The sequence below is a fragment of the Pinus tabuliformis genome, chromosome X (assembly GCF_031772625.1).
Source record: "Pinus tabuliformis cultivar Carrire ecotype Pingquan chromosome X, CPIR1, whole genome shotgun sequence".
Classification (NCBI taxonomy): Eukaryota; Viridiplantae; Streptophyta; class Pinopsida; order Pinales; family Pinaceae; genus Pinus; species Pinus tabuliformis.
This window is the reverse complement of record NC_142308.1, coordinates 1001293463-1001315105: the sequence shown is the minus strand read 5'-3', so window position 1 is coordinate 1001315105 and position 21643 is coordinate 1001293463.

Sequence of the window (21643 nt, the reverse complement as noted above, 5' to 3'; positions counted from 1 at the left end):
CTCTTCTCTTTGCCCCTATAGCCAACTATACTAGCCAAGGGTTCTTGAATTTAACAGGTTGCAATTTACAATGCTCTACAACCTTAGGGCTAATACAACTTAATGTGGCTCCAGGATCAATTAAAACAGTTACAGTAAGGTCTGAAATTTTACCTTCGAATTCCACCATGGTCAGCTGGTACGTTGCCTGACGATCTTCCAGGGCTGCATTAATCCTTGGTAGAATACGTCCTATATCGCTGACTGTTGATGCTTCATGGATCTGGGATACTTATTCTATTCCCTTTCGTTGAGGACATTTTTTAACATAGTGAGGCCCACCGCAACCCCAACACTACACTGGAGACCTTGTTGTCCCTTCGCTGTCTAACTTTATAGGTTGTTCGCCGACTCTGGACTCATTGGTTGGCTTGGACCTGAGGGAATTTTTCTGTACATTTCTACTGTTTTTCCCTTTTCCAAAACCCTTGTTACCACTACCATGATTCCATTTATTGTTTCCAACCAACTCATTACTTCTCTTATCATTCCATCTTTTACATGGAAATTCTCCCTTCTATTTACCTTGCTGGTAACAAATCCTGGCTTTACGTATTGCTTCATCCATTGTCTTTGGATTGTCAAACTCAATCCTTTCCTACTAACGAACAAACCTCTGCACTTTATCCTTTTCCTCTCTAATATAATGCACATAACGAAGCAATGAAGTAAAACGAGTGATAAATTCATCCATGGTTTGCTATCCCAACCACAAGTTATGGAATTCTCTTGCCTTTTCGTCATAAAAACCCTCAGTGAGGTATCTTTCCTTAAAGTACCTTTGAAATTTCTCCCAAGTTATGTTATGTTCACTTATCTTAACTTCTTCCCACCACAAGGTGGCTTTTCCCTGTAATTGGAAGATGGCCAACCATGCCTTGAGGTTGTGATCGTATTCATATAGCTGGAAATATTTGTTTATATTAATCAACCACACCTCAACTGCTTCCTCCTGTTCTCCATCAAATTGTGGCGGTTTGATCTTACGTAATTCCCCTTGCAACTCTATCCATTGCCTTTTTGACGTCTATTGTTCGGGAGCACTATCAGATCGTTCCTCCTCCCTTCCTTCTGACTCTTCAGGTTCTGTGTGGTGATTCTACACTTCTGACATTCTTTGTTGCTCAGCACTGGGATTTCCTGGATGCTGATTCTGTTTATCGGGCAGGCTTTTTATAATCCTATCCTGTTCCATAGTTAACCTTGCGCTGTCCTACTGTAATCAGGCCATTTCATTTTTCAACTCTTGTATTGTCTCCAAAATTTCCATATTTGTATTGTGAGCCTCCTCTTCCAAGCTGTACCCATAACTCGAGGTTATTCTCAGGACTAGTTGTAGGTCCCTAACCCACCACAAACCTATGTGACGCACTATCTGCTCTCCTCATATTGTCAGTCTTATGTCCTCCTGTGCTTAACAGAAGAAAAGTGACAGAAAGAAAAAAGGTCAACGCATTAACTGTTTTTCTTGAACTGCTCAATAAAGACGAAAATAAATTGTATGTACTTTATCTGTTTATCAGTTTTCAATTCCCAGAGGCCATAGTTTTTATAACTTGGCTTTGATACCAATTTTCATGTCTCCATAACTTAACACCGTGAATACCATAGTAATATATTTTTTATGGTATTACTAATGAAAAATATAAAAACAACTTCCTGTCAACGTAACTTCGAAATTTAAAACAGTACCTAACTCTTCTGGTCATTTATGAAGTCTTTTGCAATCTGAATATTTTTTTGTGGTGATGATTAAAGGCTTGGACCTAACCGTACTGGTTTCATTAGCTATACTTGCACTTTGGGAAAGTCCCACCTCCTCGCGATCTGTGAGTTTGGCGTTTACATGTTTACATCTCGCAACTTCATTAACTATAAAACCAGATAAGTTGTACCATTTGGTTAATTTTTTTCGGTTTATGTTGTTAATTTTACTGCTCTTCCCTATACGTGGCACGAGCAGGCCCATTCCCCCACAGCCACCTTCCTCGAGCTTAACACCAAATCAAAGGAGGATAGACTGGGTTGTGATCCTATGGTCTAGATCTTTTTGGGGTTAGGTATTTCCAGTTCTCGGTTGCTTTATTGCATTTTCACTTCCACTCCTGGGCGCCCGCTCTGTTTCTACTCTTGTTTTTTCACGGGCCTGCTCTATCTATCGTTTCAGGGCCTCGATTGAGTTGGAAGGCCTACAGATGTAGGTTATGGCATCCTCATCCTTTGGTGGAAACCGGGTAAGTGCTCTATAATGTCATTTTTGGAATTCTTTGCCACTGAAATTCTACTTTTGTTACTCGTTTCCCACAAATTCTGTTGGCTAATGTTTGTTGCGGTGCTTTCTATTTGTAGGGTCCTCCTCGAGAGTTCTGAGGCTATTCATCGCTGCTACGTGGTAAGCACCTTGCCAGACTTCATCGCCCGAGATTCCCGGGTAAGGGCTTTATCTCCGACTGTTGGCTTTTCGGCTCAGCTTGGCTCCCCTGGATATCTGGAATTGGGTTTTTGACTTCTAGTTGTTTAACTTCTTATGTTACACAGTTAGTTCGAAGTCTACTGAGTTAGAAGTGTTGTATATTTTATTAGCTGAGAGCTGTGGTCGTTAAGACCTATGTACTACATTCATGTAGAGGGTTTGTCTTTCCAACATCTGGTTTGAACAGTGGCTGCTTAGATGTAATTATGTGTTTTAACTATGCCATGGTTTAATCTCGTGGCCTATTTGGTTGTCTTATGTGGATTGGAAATGTGTTGGAAACATTCCTCTGGGAATAACCTAAGAGAAGCCAGTCACATTGTCTTATTAAATTATTAATTCTTTCAAATATTCCATTTCACATGATCTTTTAAGATTTATGATTTGTTGTTGGATGGATATCGTTTCCAGGCTACATTCTTTTACATGATATAATGAGATTTTTCATAAATCTTGCTTTCTGTTCGGATGATTTGTATATATGGCCATGACAGCCTCTGTCAGGATTTTCCATTCGTCTCTTATAGTTTATTAGGAATTTAAAAAGAGAACCACAATGTCTGTCAATATTTCCTCATCTTTTTATGGTTTGTCAGGAATTTAAAAAGAGTAACGCTGCCTGTCAATAATTCCTGCATCTGTATTATATGATAATGTTTAGTACTGGTTCCTAGATGTTTATGTTTTGTTGTCTGAATAGCTAAATATTTCTTGTAAATTTCTTAGTTATTCAAACGTTGCGGGATTCCTACCCGTAGGGTTTTGGAGAGTCGCACTTCAATAATTTCTTGACGTGCTCACTTGCACGATTCAGGGTATTCAGCTATTATGACTCCTTGGAGCCTATCCTCGGCTTGCGAACTGAGGAAGGAGTTCCTCCGTACATTTCATGCCATGGTTGTCTGTAAATTTCCAGTTTCCAGCATTTTTGGTAATTTATTTCTATTAACATGTATATCCTTATACAGTTTTCCCCTGGTGTAAAAACCTATAATTACAGTTTCAATCTTCACGTGCCGGCTAGGGTTTGGTTAATAGGTTGAATGTCTCTGCCACACCATAAACTTACCACACCCTTAAGGGATTTCTCTGTCCTCATGCTAGGATTTTTGCATGATCAAGAATTCTTTTCAGAACCCAACAGATTCACTATAGTTAACGTTTACTTGTAAGTTTTCTAGAACTTAAGAGGGTTCTAGGTGTCCATCACTTTTCCTGTTTCTCTAAAAGCAAAAGTATCATTAATCAATCTATTATTTTTAAAGAGTCATATCTGTGTAGAGGTTACCGCTATAGTTTTCATTTTCTATGAATGACACAAAACTTAATTATGCACAACAATTATAATTTCAGTACCTGTTTTTCAACGTTCGAAGTATTACTTCAACCAAACCGTTCACCTCTGTTCCCTATACTACTTTGACTCGCGAAGTTCTCTAGAAGCTGAGGTTTCTCTTTGTCTCTCGCTTCCAACCTGCTACCGAACCTTGAGATTCGTTTTTCGGGACCAGAATCTCCCACCTTGCTCTCTTGCAGGACCACCATCCTTGGCAAGATATTTGCACCTAGTGCTTGTCTCTCTGGTCATCACCAGACTTAGCCATTTTTTTCCTTTTTTTTTTCTTCTGCCTATCCTTACAGCACAGATTTTGCCTCCCCTCTCTTCCTTTTATCTGGAAGCCCTTCCAGTTAGGGGAGGTAGTTAGGGTTGCAGTCACCGCAACCATTTTTTCCAAACTTCCCCCTCAAGAAGTTGCCAACACTTCCAAGAAAACATTTCTTATCTTTTTAAAGAAAAAAAATTAATAAAAATATTATTAAATTTCAAAACAGCTAATAATGTCATATTCAATTTGTCTTTTACCACAGTAAAGTCAAATATTTACATTTTCCCAGGGTATTACAGTTAGTTTCCAAGTTAGTAAAAGCTCAAAACATTATTGTTTTTGTTTCTGAAATCAGTTTGTTTCCATGGTTAGTAAAAGCTCGAAACATGATTGTTTTTGTTTCTTAAATCAGTCAATTTCAATGGTTAGTAAAAGCTCGAAACATGATTATTTGTATTTCTTTAATGGGTCAGTTTCCATGGTTTCTAAAACCTAGAAACTTAATATTAATTAATTATGAAAAAATCCATAAATTTGAAAAAATAGATAATTAATTTATAATGACAGAATTAGAGGTTTTATTTTTAATAATTTTTACTTTTAGAAATTTGATTTAAACCACATAAAAGTAGCCATCCATCAATAAAAGAAAATTAGAAATTCATTTTTTTTAGCCATCCATCAATAAAAGAAAATTAGAAATTCATTTTTTTTTAAATAAAAAAATATTTTTCAATTTAATAAGTACCAAAATTTTAATAACCTTAATGGTTTATAAAAATTTAGAATTTAATTAAGAAACCACTAGGCAAATATAATTAATAAATAAACTATAAATAAATAACTAAATAAATCAGATTCCTAATTTCAAATGATTGATTTATGAGATTCTATATTTTTTTCAATAACACGTGCGGGCTTACTGGAGCAGGAGGAAACTACTCTTATGAAGATTTCCGTTAAACATGTGAGATATTTATAAAACAAAATTATGGGCTGACCAAAACAACTCGACACTGTTATCAAGATTACCGTTGAAAAGCTGAGGCTTGATCAGACAAAGATGTGGGCTTGGAAACAGTGTTATTAAGATTACTATTGAACATGTGAGTCATTGATTGAAGAAACTTTATCAACAGAGTGATTTGGCGAAAAAACTATTATTCTGAGGATAAGTATGCCAACTGGTTTCCCCCTTCATATTACTTACGCACATAATGATTATGTTGGAAAAAACGGATTCTTTTATTTTTTAATTTTGAATTCTTAATGTTAAAGATATGGATCAAAATTGCTAAAAAAAAAATCAATATATAAAAAGCAATTGCAAATGTAGATTAAGCGCTATCACATTGATAAATAAACACAAATAAGATTGAAATTTTGACTAATTTTTCTGGAATTTGAATCAGGTATTTAAAATAACAATGGAAATGCCATGGTCTCATATTGAGTGAAAATTATATATGTCAAAAAATTAGAGTTTAATATAAAATATTAAAATCATAATAAATATGACATAAACATGTATCAAACAAAAAAGATAACTAAGCTACATAAAATTATAAAGCATATAAAAATCCTTTCAAACAATACATTTAATAATATTTTATTTTTAGATTGGAATAAGTGAAACTTTTTTGTTATATCTATATGACTAATAATATATGCACTCCAAATTTACAAATATAAAATAAATATTAGTTTTACATAACAAAAACATAAATTTGTAACAAAGTAAAAAAATTAATAACCGTGATATGTTAATAAAATACAAAAAATATGTAATTTGATAACTCTTACATATAAGAAAGTCTTAGTTTTTTTTTTCACTTTTTGCTAAAAATCATAAATCCATTGGTACTGTCCCTCTTATATCTAAGGAACTATTAGCCATACGCACAAATTAATGATCAACTATGTTAATTGGTAATTTTGTTCCATGTACATTCTTTCATCAAATTTTGTTTAGAAAATCCTTAATCACATGAAACATTAATTGTTAGATCCCATATATTTTACAATTTGTTTAAAAATGGCCTTTCTCACATGAAAATGTGGTTGATGGTATGATTTCTCATTCTAATACATTATGCATTTTTCATGGAGAGTATTTTTTCATTTAGATGAAGCATATTAAAAAAATCATTAGCTCTTCATTACAAGGTGTGTTATATATATATATATATATATATATATATATATATATATGTGATTATGATTCTATATCTAATTTATATGGTTTAACTTGTTGCAAGTATATTTTATGCATTTTTAGAATCCCATAGCTTAATTTCACTACTTTAACTAGATTTCCTACAAACCCTGATTTGCTTAATGTAGGGTTCTTTATGAGGGGGGATTTTAATTGGGAAAATGACAACTTCTATTTTTTACGACAATGGGGAAGCTCACTATTAGATTTTGGATAGCTTAGAACGTATTCCTGGAATGATACCCATCAAAAGTGGTTGGTTGGGAAACTTACCCAAATAGGGATTTTTGACACAAGGATGTGTGTTTAGGACCTGAAAGAAAATAATTATTTGTTTTAAAGGGTTGATAAGTGGAAAACCTAAGTGGAGAGGTTTCTTAAGTGACCTAGGAGAAAGGAAAATGGAGGAGAGCCTAGGAAGAGGTTGATTGTGTGCAAGAGAGATGTCAATTATCTTCTGCTAAGGGTGCCTTTGGAGGGTCGAGATCAGCCCATGGAGGCAGAGATCTTCTCTTGGAAGAAGAATGCAAAAAGGTTATCATTTGTTCTATTAGGGCAAGTTAATGGTTAGAGGAGAAACAAGGTGAATGAGATCTTGGAGGGCTAAAGAGAAATTAAAATTTTGATTTAGGTTTTGATCTAGGCCAATGAAGAAGATTCATCCATGTCACTACAACCTTTGATGGAGTTCAAGTGCTGAATCAACTATTGTGAGCATAAATGATGTGTAAGGATCAATGGAAAACTAGAGGGTTTATATGAGTGTGAATGTAACGCAAATGTAAAACCATTCTTGTGTGAGAACAAGCCAATAAAATGAAGCTAGATATCTAAAGGAGGAAATATTTTCTCTTGTGAAGGAGGTTCAGTATCCTCTGAGTCTAGTTTGTTGATCATATGGGCTTGTGCTAGAAGGAGTAGTGGATGATTTGTTTATTGTCTAGGTTGAGTTTTGTCTTTGAGTTAAAGAGAGTTGAAGTCATAGATGCTATTACAAAATGGGTCCAAACGCACCTGTAATGTCTGAAAAGGGCTGAAAGGTGTTTGATCCAAACATATGAGGGTCATAAACCAACTATTGAGGTTGTAGATAGTAGCTTGACAGATGAAAGGCCTCATAAATACTTTAAGCATAGGTCCAAGTAACCTTATGTATAAGTGAAGGCTAATGAAGCAAGAAAGGGGCTTTGTTTTTTTCCTGTAGATGGTTGTTGAGCTAAGTATTTGAAGTTTGTGCAGAAAAAGAAAATTTTGACAATAATGTATGAATGGAAGATTATACAGTGGTGTTGAAGGAAAAGGCCAATTTTTTGTTGCTGGTACTTTGGAGCTAATATATACAAGAATTTTGAAGGGTTTGACTTGTTGCGAGCAACATTATATGACAAAAATATAAAATAAGTGAGGTCATTGTGTTGATGGAAAAGGATAGTCAAGTCTGAAGGGAAACTAAATACAACAAGTGTTGATGTTGAAAGGGTTGTATCAGCAAGTAAGTCATGTGTATTTGTTCTTGTATTTTTGGGAAAAAATGCATCTTTAAAGAAGAAAGTTGTAAGCTCTAGTGTTATATACTATGCATACTGGTTGTACTAGTGATCGAGCACCATGATCCATAGTATGAGAGCACCATGATTCTTTTGTTGATAAAATAATCATCCTTTGGGCTCAAACATTTGTGTCCATAATTTATTTTATTGTTAAATATTACCATTGTGACAAGTGTTTGTAAGTTTTGAGTTCCTAATGTGTTTGTGTGCATGACTAGCCTTAGACATAATCTAGGGCCTAAGGAAAATTCAACATGGTATCTGAGTTGATGGTATCAAAGGCACTTTGAAGAGCGGATGGAATAGAGTGTGTGCAAGAAGCAGAGTGACTTAGTGGAGGTTTTGTAGGCTCAGTGGGAGTCTAGCTTCAGAGGGAGATTGTGAAGGATTGTTAGGTGCACTTTGGGACTCTAAATCTTCAAGTTCTAATGAGATAGAAGAGTTTTCAACCCATGCAAGGATATTCATATATCATGCAAGAACATTCATGCTGGTCCAAGGAAAAGTCACGTTGCATGCAAGGACATCATCCACGATGCAAGAGAAAGATAGGTCTATTACAAAGAAGACATGGCAAGTGAGGACATGTATGACTATGTAAGGAAAGTCATGACTCATGTGAGGATGGTCACGGGTATGCAAGAAAATTCATGGACATGGAAGTGTGAAGGAAATACCTTCTTCATTAAGAGGGGCTACTAGATTTTGGGTAGCTAGGAATGTATTTCCAGAAAGGATACCCACCAAAGTGGGTGGTTGGGAAATTTACTCAAATAGGGGTTTTGGACCTAAGGATGTGGGTTTAGGACCTAAAAGAAAATAACTATTTTTTCTAAAGGGTTAAGAGGTGAAAATCCTAAGGTTGTATGTTTGCTAAGTGACCCAAGAGAAGCAATATAATAGAGGATAGCCTAGCAAGAGGTTCATTGTCGATAGTAGATATGTGATTTCTCTTATTGTAATGGTTCCCTAGGAGAGTCTAGTTTTGATTGTGGAGGATGAGATCTTCTCTTGGAAGAAAAATGTAGCAAAGTTATAATCTATTCTATGAGGCTGAGTCAAAGGGTTAGAGGAGCAACAAGGTAGTTAAGATATTTGAGAGCTAAAGAGTAAAGACAGGTTTGATTTAGAGCCTGATCTGGGCCAATGTTGAAGATATGTCCATATTTTTACAACCTTTGAAGTAGGCCAAGCACCTTAGCCAGTGTGAATAGAAATGCTAAGGAAGGATTGAGGGAAAACTAAATGGCTTTTATGAGTGTGAAAAAAACTAAACAACAAACCATTCTTGTGTGAGAAAAATCCAAGAATAATAGGTCACACATTTAGAGGAAGAACTACATCTTTCAAAGGAGGTCAAGTAACCTTCGAGTATAGTCTATAGATACTATGGGTCTATGCTAGAAGGAGAAGTAGTGGATTGGTTTTATGTTGTCTAGGATGAGTTCTTTCCTTGCGTTGGAGAGGCTTGAAGATCTAGTTTCTCCTATAGGGAGGGGCAAACGGCCTATGTAATGTATGGAAAGGGATGAAAATACTCATATCCAAATTTAGGAGGGTCACAAACCATTTGATGAGGGTCATAAACCAATTGATGAGGCCGAAGGTAGTAGCTTGAGGGCCGAAAGGCCTCAGAAATATTTTGGCATATATTTGAGTAGCCTTAGGGTTAAGTGAAGGACAAAGAATGAAGAGGTGGGGATTTTTTCTTTAGTGTATATGGTTTTTGTTCATTATATTTCAAGTATATCTAGAAACGAAGTTTTGGACAGTAGTGTATGATGGTAAATTATACAGTGGTGAAGAAGGACAAATACCACTATGTATTGCTAATAATTTGGAGCAAATACATATAACAAGTCTCAAGGTTGTGAATTGTTGTGAGAAAGAGTGTATGAAAGATATTTGAAAGGAGCGAGACCACTATGTATTGATGGCAAAGGATAACTAGGCTTCAAGCTAAAATGAGGATAGAAAGGGCTAGTGCTAAAAGGGTTACATAAACAAGTAAGTTGTGTGTATTTATAGTTGTCTTTTTTGGCACATTGCAGATTATAAGAATCATATCACAAGCTCTAGGTTGGTATACTATGTATACTAGTTGTATTAGTGATCAGAGGTCATGATTTCTGGTACGTGAGCCCCATGATTATTTTATTGATGCACTAATAAAGTAATAGATATTTGTGCTCAAATATGAGTGTACTTAATCGATTTTATTATTGAATATTTTTGCTATGCAAAGTACTTGTAAGTTGTGGGTTCCTACTGTGTTTGTGTGTGTGATTAACCTAAAACTAGATCTAGGGATTAAGGAAAGTTCAACAACAATATCACTACAAAATATACATGATTTTTTAGTGTTCTATATATCATTGTTAACTTATGTATTTCAAGTTATAACTTGAATTAATATCAAGTTAAAGTTATCAATTATTATCTACAACTTGTAGGGTCTCCTATGCATAACAATTTATGCTTGGATTTGTTAGAGGGGTCTCTGATCCCTCCTTTAGCAACCTTATTTTGGTAATTCATAATGAGTCTAGATATACTAGTATTCCCCATCCATCTCTTCATCTTCGAAATCCATTTCATAGAAAAACTATATGAAGTAGGGTTTGTAGTTGTTTAGCAAACCCTTTACGAGGTGCACAATGGAAAGCTAGAAATCTAGGGAATTCCCTGCCAAAAGTAGTGAAAGATACAAAATAAGAGGTTAAATCTAGTAAGATAGGAGACTATATACAATATAGGCAAGATCACACTTTAATATGAAAATTTATTAGATTATGTCCTTCTTAAAAGGATTTGATTGGGTGGATTTAAAAGAAATGGAACCTCAGGGTCAAATCAAATTAGAGTTAGGGGCCAAGAGTTTATTTATAGTAATTTTCTCTATCGTGGAAGACAAATTATGGGTTTTTGAAGGAGGGTCGTATTTTTCGACAATGGAGTGCTCTTCATGTGATTTTGGAAGGAGTAATATAATCCATAGACGTAGAATTTCCTTGCAGTGTCAATGTGGATCTATCTATTTTCTCTTCCCAAGGAAAACTGGGAGGCAGAAACTCTTGAAGGTATTAGAAATTCCATCGACAGCTTTTTCAAATTATTGGAAGCTACCAGGAGATGGAGGTACAATTCATATGCATGGATTTATTTTTACATGAATGTATCCTACCCTCCTCCAATATCCATCGATATTCATTATCAGGATAATATTTGGAGGGGGTCTCAAGATAATGAAAAGGTCCCCTTTAAATGCATACACTATCATGAATATGGGTATCTTTTTAGAGACCGTTTGATGAATAACAAGGAACCATTTGAAGAAAATACTTCCGAAAAACATCTACTTGATAGGGTAAAAGTCCCCCAAAGAAGAAGAAACTTGAGTAGTTAGGGTACCTCAAATCTTGAGTATATTTTTAGATATGAAAATAGGATCGAGTCTCTCTCCTTTATATCAGATGCTTAAAAACAAGTCAGCCTTCAATTAGGCATGCAATCAACATATGGTGAATCCCATAACCCTACAGGCAACATGAAAAAGTGTCTTGAAGAACCCCAACAAAATCCATTAGCAAAGGAAATGATTAGCACTTCCTTAGAAGAAGCTGAAGTGGAAGGCCTACTAGAAGATATAGATCTGGACGATCCACGACTAATTCCGCTTGCAACAAAATGGCACGTAAAAGATGTGAACGACATCACAAATCATGAGGCTATGGTTCTATGAGTTCGAGTTGAGTTCCTCATAGTCCATTCTTAGGGTTCAAATGATGGGTTTCATTGTCTTTTGCAGGAAAGAAAAAAAAAATGAAACTGCAAGAGTAATGAGGCACCAATCTGAGAAGACACTAAAGAATTAGTGAACTAGGGAAAAGTCATCCAAATGTCTGAGCCATTTGCCCCTTGAAATCTTGAATTCTCTAAGTTTTCTTTGTTATGATGATTAGTGTAGTTATTTTATGAAGGTTTATTATTGATACGTAACATGTTAGTCTCAAGTATTTCATGGATTTTAGTCCTTTTTTTTAAATTAAAGTTATATGTAACTCTTTATGGTTAATGAAAGGATCCATTTATCCCCAAAAAAAAATATAACTTAAACTTTTTTAATTTATATTTATAAATTCTAATTTAAATTTGATGTAATCATTTATAAATTATTTATAACTCTTGTCTATTTATTATATTAACATCTTTATTTATTATATTAACATCTTTATTTATATACAAACTGCAAAATAATTTATAACCTTTTTTTTTATATTTATACATCAATTATTAAAAAAAAAATTAAAAATTTTAAAATAAAATTAACTTCACCAATTATCTTTTGTTTTTCACATCTACAAGCTTACTAAAATAACACATTTATCCTCACATAATCATTAAAAAAAACATTTAATACAAAAAATAAAAAATTTAACATTCTTCACAAAATTTCCGATGTACCACCAGCTTAAATTTCCTTTGGTCCTTAATGTACAACTCCCTAGTGGAATATTTCAAAATAAGGAGGAATATTTCAACCTAGGGGTTTGGATTATAGAGTGGACATAGTTGTTACCTTCCGAAAACAAAAAATGTCTAGCGCTTTATTAATGGGTATTTAAAAATAAAAGGGGTTGTTTCAACGTAAAGTTTTGGATTATACGGTGGAAGTTTTGTTTTTCATCTTCCATACTTTTGGAAAAAAAAAATCCATTTGTGTAGTTTAGATATCTTTTTATATTATTATTATAATTTGCATAATTCGAAATTTCTCCAAAAGGTGCAAAGAGAGGTCGATAGGTTTTTTAAATTGAAAAAATGGTATAAAAGTTCACACACCTTGAAACTCCATTGTTGTCTAAGTTCACACACTCTGAAACTTTGTTGTTGTCTAATTGAAACGAACTTCTTTGCAATTCCATTCTAGTAATTTCATCATAGATTGCTTTCCAATGTTTTGGTACTAATATTTCCTAGTGACATTAGGATACTTTGCGAAAGCTACAACGAACATTTTTGCATTTCCATCCTAGATTGTTTTTCAATGTCTGGGTACACTAATTATATTTCCCAGTAACATTACCATATTTTTCAAAAGCTATTCAATTCTTGTGCTCAGGATATTTAAAAGCTATTCAATAGTTATACTTAGGATATTTAAAATCTATTCAATGGTTATACTTAGGATATTTATACTTTTGTTCCAGTCTATCTATATGATTTTACGTATGATGTCTTATCATTTAGTTATAAAGAGTCATATATAACTTTGGTGCACATTCATCATCGTATTAAAAAAATAAATTGAACAATATCCTCCTCAAATCTTCTTTTGTTTTACTTCAAGCATGATTGATATCATGCATAATCATATAATTTATTATAATGAATTGGTTGTTACTATAACTTTCATAACACAATATATCTCTTTTGAACTTGAATGTATCTCCATATGAAGTGATGTATTACTCATCTTGTTGTCATTGCAACATAAATTATAATGTTACATTGTTTATTTATTGTGCATAGTGATCAGATGTGAGTGTGGTGTATGTTTCTTGATTAATATTTTTTTACTGAACTACTTTATTTTTTAGTGCTTCCAAATAGAATCTAAATCAGTTCAGGGACAATACTTTCAATGGTAACTAGTTTGCATAGCTACGACTCACTAATAATAGCTTCTAATTTTGTCTTTCACTATTTTTGAGTGCTTCCAAATATAATCAAAATCATTTCAGAGATTTTCATTTCACTATTTTTGAGTGCTTCCAAATAGAATCTAGATCATTTCAGAGAGAATAATCTCAATCGTAACTAGTTTGGATAGCTACAACCCACTAATAATACCTTTTGATTTGTATTTCACATTGAATATGGCAATAGAATCACGAGTTTGTTGATTTGTACTTCAAATCGTTTACAACACTACTAACATATATCTTTGTATATGATAAGTTTAAACGCATTGGATTCAAAGTGTATTCAACCAAGTTTACAACACTACTAACATATATCTTTGTATATGAGAAGTTTAAAAGCATTGGATTCAAAGTGTATTCAACCGAGTTGTAGGTAAATTAAAGTGAACTATATTGATTTATGAATAGTAATAGTTGGATACTTCTTGTTAAATTAGGTGTTATTTTGTGTCTGATTTAGGAATTAGTAATGAAGTTTGCTAATTGAAAAAAAATATCATGATTTGATTCTAAAGTAGGTGGGATAAGGTTTAAAAGTGCAGCTATACTCTATGGTACTTGTAAGCTGGATTTTGACAGCTTTAAAAGGGCAGCAAATTTTGTTGTTATTTGATGCAAGCAAGAAATTTGGTAGACTGACAATTTCATTGTGAAGCAACATGAACTTAGAGGAATCATATGAGACACCAAGCGGCTATCTCTAGAATTACAGGTCTTGGATAGGTTGGAAAAACTTTCAAATTTAAAAGAAGAAAAAAATTCAAGTTGTCGCTTAGTTCAACCTTCCAGACAGGATCAAGCAGCACTCATAGTTCAAACAATAAGAAGCAAAAGTCATAGTTCAGACAATGTTGGAATATTAATTCCAACTGCCGTGCAGCATTGCCGGAAGCTGCCTGTAAACGACGACTGCAAAACCAATGAAGAAAACCACGAAGACTTCCCCGCAGTGCCTTTTTCCATAAGTGGTATTTCCCGAAGGGTCTCCGAACACCCCGACTAAATGAGACGCGTCCAGTGTACGTCTCCGAAACTGCCCATTCCCCGGGCGGTAAACATCGTTTGGTTTGTGTGAGTTAGCCAAGCGATATGCGTCCGATCAAGTCAAGGGACCAGGATCTATTTTCAAGCTGCCTGAACCTTTTTTTATTTAACCGTCGGTTCTAACTTTAATGTATTAAATGAATGTGTCATAGTTTTAGTTAGAAACTTTAAATTTTAATGTTTTTGTTTGCACGGAAGTATGGGGAATTTAAAGATAGGTATGGGTAAGTCTTTTTTTATTTTTATTTTAGTTGCATATGTATCGTATGTGACATACATGTTTTGTTTTGCGTTAACTCGTATTGTATTTCACATGGAATGAAGTGAAAAGAGGGCTCGCAACAGCAAAGAACAACACAAGAAAACCAACGCACAGCAGTGCGAATAAATATTTTTTTGGAGCATATGCATTGAAATGCATAGATATGAAATGTATGGCGTGGCACAGTAGTGAAAAATGAAAATTTTGGTTAAATGCAATGTGAAAAACTAGCAAGGTACGTAAGATATTTTTCTGGGTGAATGTAAAGAAATTTTACACAGTAGTGTAAAATTTTCTAGAGCGACAGAGTATGTAATCTTTTGCTTGAGGTTTTTGTAATACAGGAGCATATGGTGGAAAGAAATTTTACACAGTAGTGTAAAATTTTCTGGAGTGATAGAGTATGTAATCTTTTGCTGGAGGTTTTTGTAATACAGGAACATATGGTGGAAATTTTCTTTGGCAGTAAACCTATGTAAATTTTTTTATTTTACAACATTAAATGTAAAACACTTTACATAGCAGTGAACGAAGATTTTACACAGCAATGTAAAAATCATTTGTAAAAGAGGGAGAGTATTTAGTTTTTGGTAAAAGTTTTGGTGAATCCCTCTGATAAAGAGGAAGAAATATGTATCAAGGTTTTTATTAATGAATATAAAGGTTTTATGGGTGTGAAAAATCTCTGTTCTCAGAAAACGATTTAACTTCCCTGTGCAAAAGATCCTATGGCAGAAACAGAGCATTTTCTTTGTTCTTTTATGTTTGAAATTACCAGAAATTTCCAACATGGTATCGGAGCAGATCCAGGCTCTTTGAAGGGGACAAAGAAGCTGAAGGAAGGAGGTTTTTTTTTTTTTTTTACACAGCAATGTAAAAATCATTTGTAAAAGAGGCAGAGTATTTACTTTTTGGTAAAAGTTTTGGTGAATCCCTCTGAGAAAGAGGAGGAAATATGTATCAGGGTTTTTATTGATGAATATAAAGGTTTTATGGGTGTGAAAAATCTCTGTTCTTCGAAAACAATTTAAATTCCCTGTGCAAAAGATCCTGTGGCAGAAACAGAGCATTTTCTCTGTTCTTTTATGTTTGAAATTACCAAAAATTTCCAACATGGTATCGGAGCAGATCCAGGCTCTTTGAAGGGGACAAAGAAGCTGAAGGAAGGAGTTTTTTTTTTGTAGCAGCAACTTCTCCAGCAGAGTGAAGTCTCAGGCAAAAGAATCCAAGGTATTTCTCAGATTAATTTTCTGTGTTGTTGTTGGAGAAACAGTCAGTGTTTTTAAATACACAGTCCAATATTTGAAGCATAATTAAGAATGGAAATGTCAAAGAAGAAAGTCTCCAACCCTCCTAAGGATGTGTCTCCCTCTACTACTAAAATAGAAGACAATCTATTTGAAAGCATTCTATTTGAGGCTCCAAGGTTCAATGAGAACTTTGATATATGGGAAATAAAAATGAGGACTTACTTAAAGTTTTAAGGGATTGAAATTTGGGAATCAGTGATTGATGATAGCAAGATGGATAGAGAATCCAAGGAATACAATGCAAAAGCAGCAAAGACAATCTTGGATGGATTGTCTGATTCTGTAAAGAAGAATCTAGGAAAATATTCATCAGCAAAGGATATATGGGACAGACTTCATGACCTTCATGCAAAGGGAGCACTGACCATGACCATCAGTCAAGAAGGAAATTTTGAACCCATCATAGAAGCTAAAAATGAGAAGGTTGACCTCATCAAGCTTCAAGTACAAGAAAGGGATGAAGAGCTCGCCAAGCTTAAGAAGGAACTTGATCAAAGAAAAAGGAAGCATCATGAAGAAGTCATATCCATGAAAAATCAATTGAATAAAGCAAAGAAGCAGGAAGATACCTTCTCAAGTCAACTTGAACAAAGGCACAAGAGGGTGAACAAACTTGTAGAAGGGATTGGATAATACAAGGTAGAGGTCTCCTCCATTAAGTCTCAATTACAAGAAGCTAGGAAATAGGCACAAGAAACTGAGAAGAAAATGGAGAGTAGTCAAGCAAAGAATGAAAAAATGAAGTAAGATATCATCTCCCTTTAAAAAGTAGCGGTTGAAGCTACTCGTAGCAAGGAAGAAACTGAGGAACAACTTAAAAAGGAAAATAATGAGTGTGAAATATTGGAAGAAGAGATTGTCCTCCTCAGGAAAAAGGTTGAAGGGATGAACAAAATCATGAAGAGCTCTCAAGCCTTGGATGACATGCTCAGCTATCACAGATCTCCATCTGATAAATCAGGACTCGGGTATGTAGGTGAACCCTCAAACAAGAATGAAAATGCTTTAAGAAAATGAGATGTGAAGAAGGCAGAAAGAGATTGTGATGGTCATAGTTCCAACAAAGGCAAGGAGAAAGATCAAGGCTACATAAGAAGAAATCCTACTCCAAGTAGAAAACTAGCTCCAGGAAGAAATATTGATGATGTCAAAGAGGCAACAGGAAATGGTTATCATCAAAGTATTTCAAGGCAGAAAGGCTTCAGAAGTACATCAAGGAAACCTCCATCTCCCAAGTACCAAAGTTCATTTTTTGGTTATTGTTATTCTTGTTCAAACTTTGGTCATATGGCAAGAGACTATAGAGGTCTCCAGTCAATCTAAGTTTCTTTTGAGAAAACTTAGCTGATAGAAGACAATGCATACAGTTAAGGGGAGCCTGTAATTCTTGATCATTATTGCTGAACTAGATTAATAGTCATTCTTTGATGAAAATCTTCTTATAGGGGATAGATATGAAATTAAATCTTCCATAAAAGCAGAGAAGAAAAGTCTCCAGGGCATGGAGATTGCGTGGAGTGAAATTTTTGTTTGACCTCTGTATGTCTGGTAAAATCGTATGTAAACTTGACTGAATTAATTCCTCACCATGCCGAAGTAGTAAATGAATTTATTATGGCCGTAGAGTTATTGGTAAAGTTCTTAAGTTTATTAGTTTTTACACGGCATGTGATATGGTAATGTAAATGGAGAGAACCCGGCAACGAATAAAGAAAGGGGAATGAAATGCACAGAAGTGCGAAGAGGGTAGAAACAGGGGCTGCATGAATTTTTTTTTTGTTGTTGCATTGTAATGCATTACACACAGAAGTGTGAGGTAAGTTTTCTTTATTGTTCAATGTAATGTAATGAAAGTGAAGGTGCAGCAGCGCGATAAGAAAAAGGGGAAGAAACGCGCAGCAGTGCGAAACAAAACGCAGCAGAAGGTGAGTAAAATAAAAAATAAAATGAAATGAAGAATTTACACAATAGTGTAAAATGAAGGAGGAGCATGTAATGTAGAAAACGGAAGCATGCATCAGTGCAATCATGAAATTTTTTCACGCAGTAGTGAAAAGGGTAATGTAAGTCTTGTTTTTGTTGTTGGAGAATATGTAGTAAAAACACACAATAGTGTGAATATGAAAAATTCAGTAGCATGAATATTTTTTTTGTTGAAGAAGCGAAATGTAATGGGCAGCAACACATGTAAAAGAAATTTTTCTTTACAACAGTAAATGTAAGATCTTGTTTTTACACAGCAGTGTAAATTTGTAAGCTGAGACAGAGTAATTGTTCCAGAAGAGACAGAGTATTTTTTTTTGAAAAATGCACAGCAGTGCAGACACATCAATGCTTCAGCAGTGTTAATTTTGAAGACAGAGAGAGAGTATTTTTCAGAGGAGACAGTGAAGTTTATTTTGTTTTGGAACTACACTTGAAGCAGTCTTTTGGTGAATCCCTCTGTTAAAGAGGAATATGCTCTTCAGCATAATCTCCAGTGAATCTCTCTGTTAAGAGGAAGATCTATTGTCTTTGGTGAATCCCTCTATCAAGAGGAAAATGCTTTTCAGCATAGACTGGTAAATCCCTCTAGTCAAGAGGAAGATGTTCTTTAGCATAATCTCTGGTGAATCCCTCTGTGTGAGGAAGACACTTTTGTAACAGTAGTTTTGTAATCCCTCTATTAAGAGGAAGACCTTTTTTTGTAACAGGCAGCAAAAAGAATTCTGAGGTATGTTAAAGGTACTGAAAGGTTTGGCATTTTATATACTGTCTCAGAATGTTCAGATTTAGTTGGATACACTGATAGTGATTGGGCTGGAAGTGTAGATGATCGGAAAAACACATCCGGTTATGTTTTTCACATGAGTTCAGGAGCCATTTCATGGGCTTCTAAGAAACAGCCTATCGTGGCGTTGTCTATAGTAGAGGCAGAATATGTGGTAGCTACAGCAGCAGCATGTCAAGCAGTTTGGATGAGAAGAATGTTAAGGAGCTTAGGCTAGGAGCAGGCAAAAGCAACAGTGATTTTTTGGAACAATAGCTCAGCTATTACATTATCCAAGAATTCCGTGTTTCATAAGAGAACGAAACACATTGACACAAGGTTTCATTACATCAGGGAATTGGTGAACAATGGAGAAATTGTTCTACAACATTGCAGGACTCAAGAATAGGTTGCAGACATTTTGACAAAGCCATTGGACCAGAAAAGTTTTGAATTTTTGAGGAAATGTTTGGGTATGAGTGAATGCCCAGCAGTTGAAATTAAAGGGGAGTGTTGGAATATTAATTCCAACTGTCGTGCAGCGTTGCCGGAAGCTGCCTGTAAACGGCGACTGCAAAACCATTGAAGAAAACCACGAAGACTTCCCCGCACCGCCTTTTGCCATCAGTGGTATTTCCCGAAGGGCCTCCGAACACCCCGACTAAATGACACGCATCCAGTGTACGTCTCCAAAACTGCCCATTCCCCGGGCAGTAAACATCGTTTGGTTTGTGTGAGTTAGCCAAGCGATATGCGTCCGATCAAGTCAACGAACCAGGATCTATTTTCAAGCTGCCTGAACCTTTTTTGATTTAACCGCCGGTTCTAACTTTAATGTATTAAATGAATGTGTCATAGTTTTAGGTAGAAACTTTAAATTTTAATGTTTTTGTTTGCACGGAAGTATGGGGAATTTAAAGATAGGTATGGGTAAGTCTTTTTTATTTTTATTTTAGTTGCATATGTATCATATGCGATATATATGTTTTGTTTTGCATTGACTTGTATTGTATTGCACATGGAATGAAGTGAAAAGAGGGCTCGCGGCAGCAAAGAACAACACAAGAAAACCAACGCAGAGCAGTGCGAATAAAGATTTTTTTGGGGAATATGCATTGAAATGCATAGATATGAAAGATTTTTTTGGGAAATATGCATTGAAATGCATAGATATGAAATGTATGGCGTGGTGCAGTAGCCAAAAATGAAAATTTTGGTTAAATGCAATGTGAAAAACTAACAAGGTATGTAAGAAACTAACAAGGTATGTAAGAAATTTTTCTGGGTGAATGTATAGAAATTTTACACAGTAGTGTAAAATTTTCTGGAGGGACAGAGTATGTAATCTTTTGCTGGAGGTTTCAGGAGCATATGGTGGAAATTTCCTTTGGTAGTAAACCTACGTAAAAAAAATTTATTTTACAGCAGTAAATGTAAAAACTTTTTACATAGCAGTGAATGAAGATTTTACACAGCAAAGTAAAAATCATTTGTAAAAGAGGCAGAGTATTTATTTTTGTTTTTGGTAAATGTTTTGGTGAATCTCTCTGAGAAAGAGGAAGAAATATGTATCAGAGTTTTTATTAATGAATATAAAGGTTTTATGGGTGTGAAAAATCTCTGTTATCAGAAAACAATTTAACTTCCCTGTGCAAAAGATCCTATGGCAGAAACAAAGCATTTTCTCTATTCTTTTATGTTTGAAATTACCAGAAATTTCCAACAGACAATGGGAAGAAAAAGTAAAGAAGGTGATCGAGCAAGTGCATAATTTGTCACAGATCTAAAGTAAAAAAGGTGATCAAGCAAGTGCATAATTTGTCACAAATCTATTTATGCATGCAAAAGCATTTATAAAAAATAAAAAATTATAATATGGTTAATTGCCTTCTATTTCCTTCAATTTATTGTTAATTGTTAATGTTTTTTTAGTTTAACCCTTTAAATAAACGTATACACAGTTATAACAAACATAACCATTGGCAACCTCCATAAGCATAAGCTAATTACAAGCCACTAGAGGAAACTATTTCTTTAAAATTACAAGCCACTAGAAGAACCTCTACTTCATATTTAAAGAAATGCAGAAATTAGACTCAGATCTAAATGGCTCAATAATAATTAATAGCCTAAAAATTGGTTTTGCATCAACACGAAGATGCCAGTAGATGCCAGTTATATTATTAGAAACAAACATCAATACTTCAAACAAATTTACGCAAGCCAAACAAACACACCCATTCACAACCTTACAAATGGCAAGCTAATTACAATCACAGGTTTCTATTTGGATAGAATATCCAACTACGTTATAAGAATTTTAAATTGTACACAACTTGATTCAGTTGCTACCCACTAGCCACCAGACAAAACTGACTTCAAAGGAAAAAGAAATGGACTTTTTCTAGATGCTGCAGCAGTAATCAACAACTTTGAAGTGGGGTTTGTACATTCACAATGGTGTGACTAATTTTACCAAAACAAGGTATTAACAGGTCAAATAAATGTCTACACAGTGATAAAGGAGTCAAGGACACCATCATTGGCAACTTCAAAAAACACAGGCTAATTACAGTATAGCATATACAGCCATGGTGTTAAGCCTCTATACTTTTTTAATATTTGATACGATTGCTACCACAAGCCACTTGATGAAACATATTTCAGATTTATGAGAATTCCAATATGA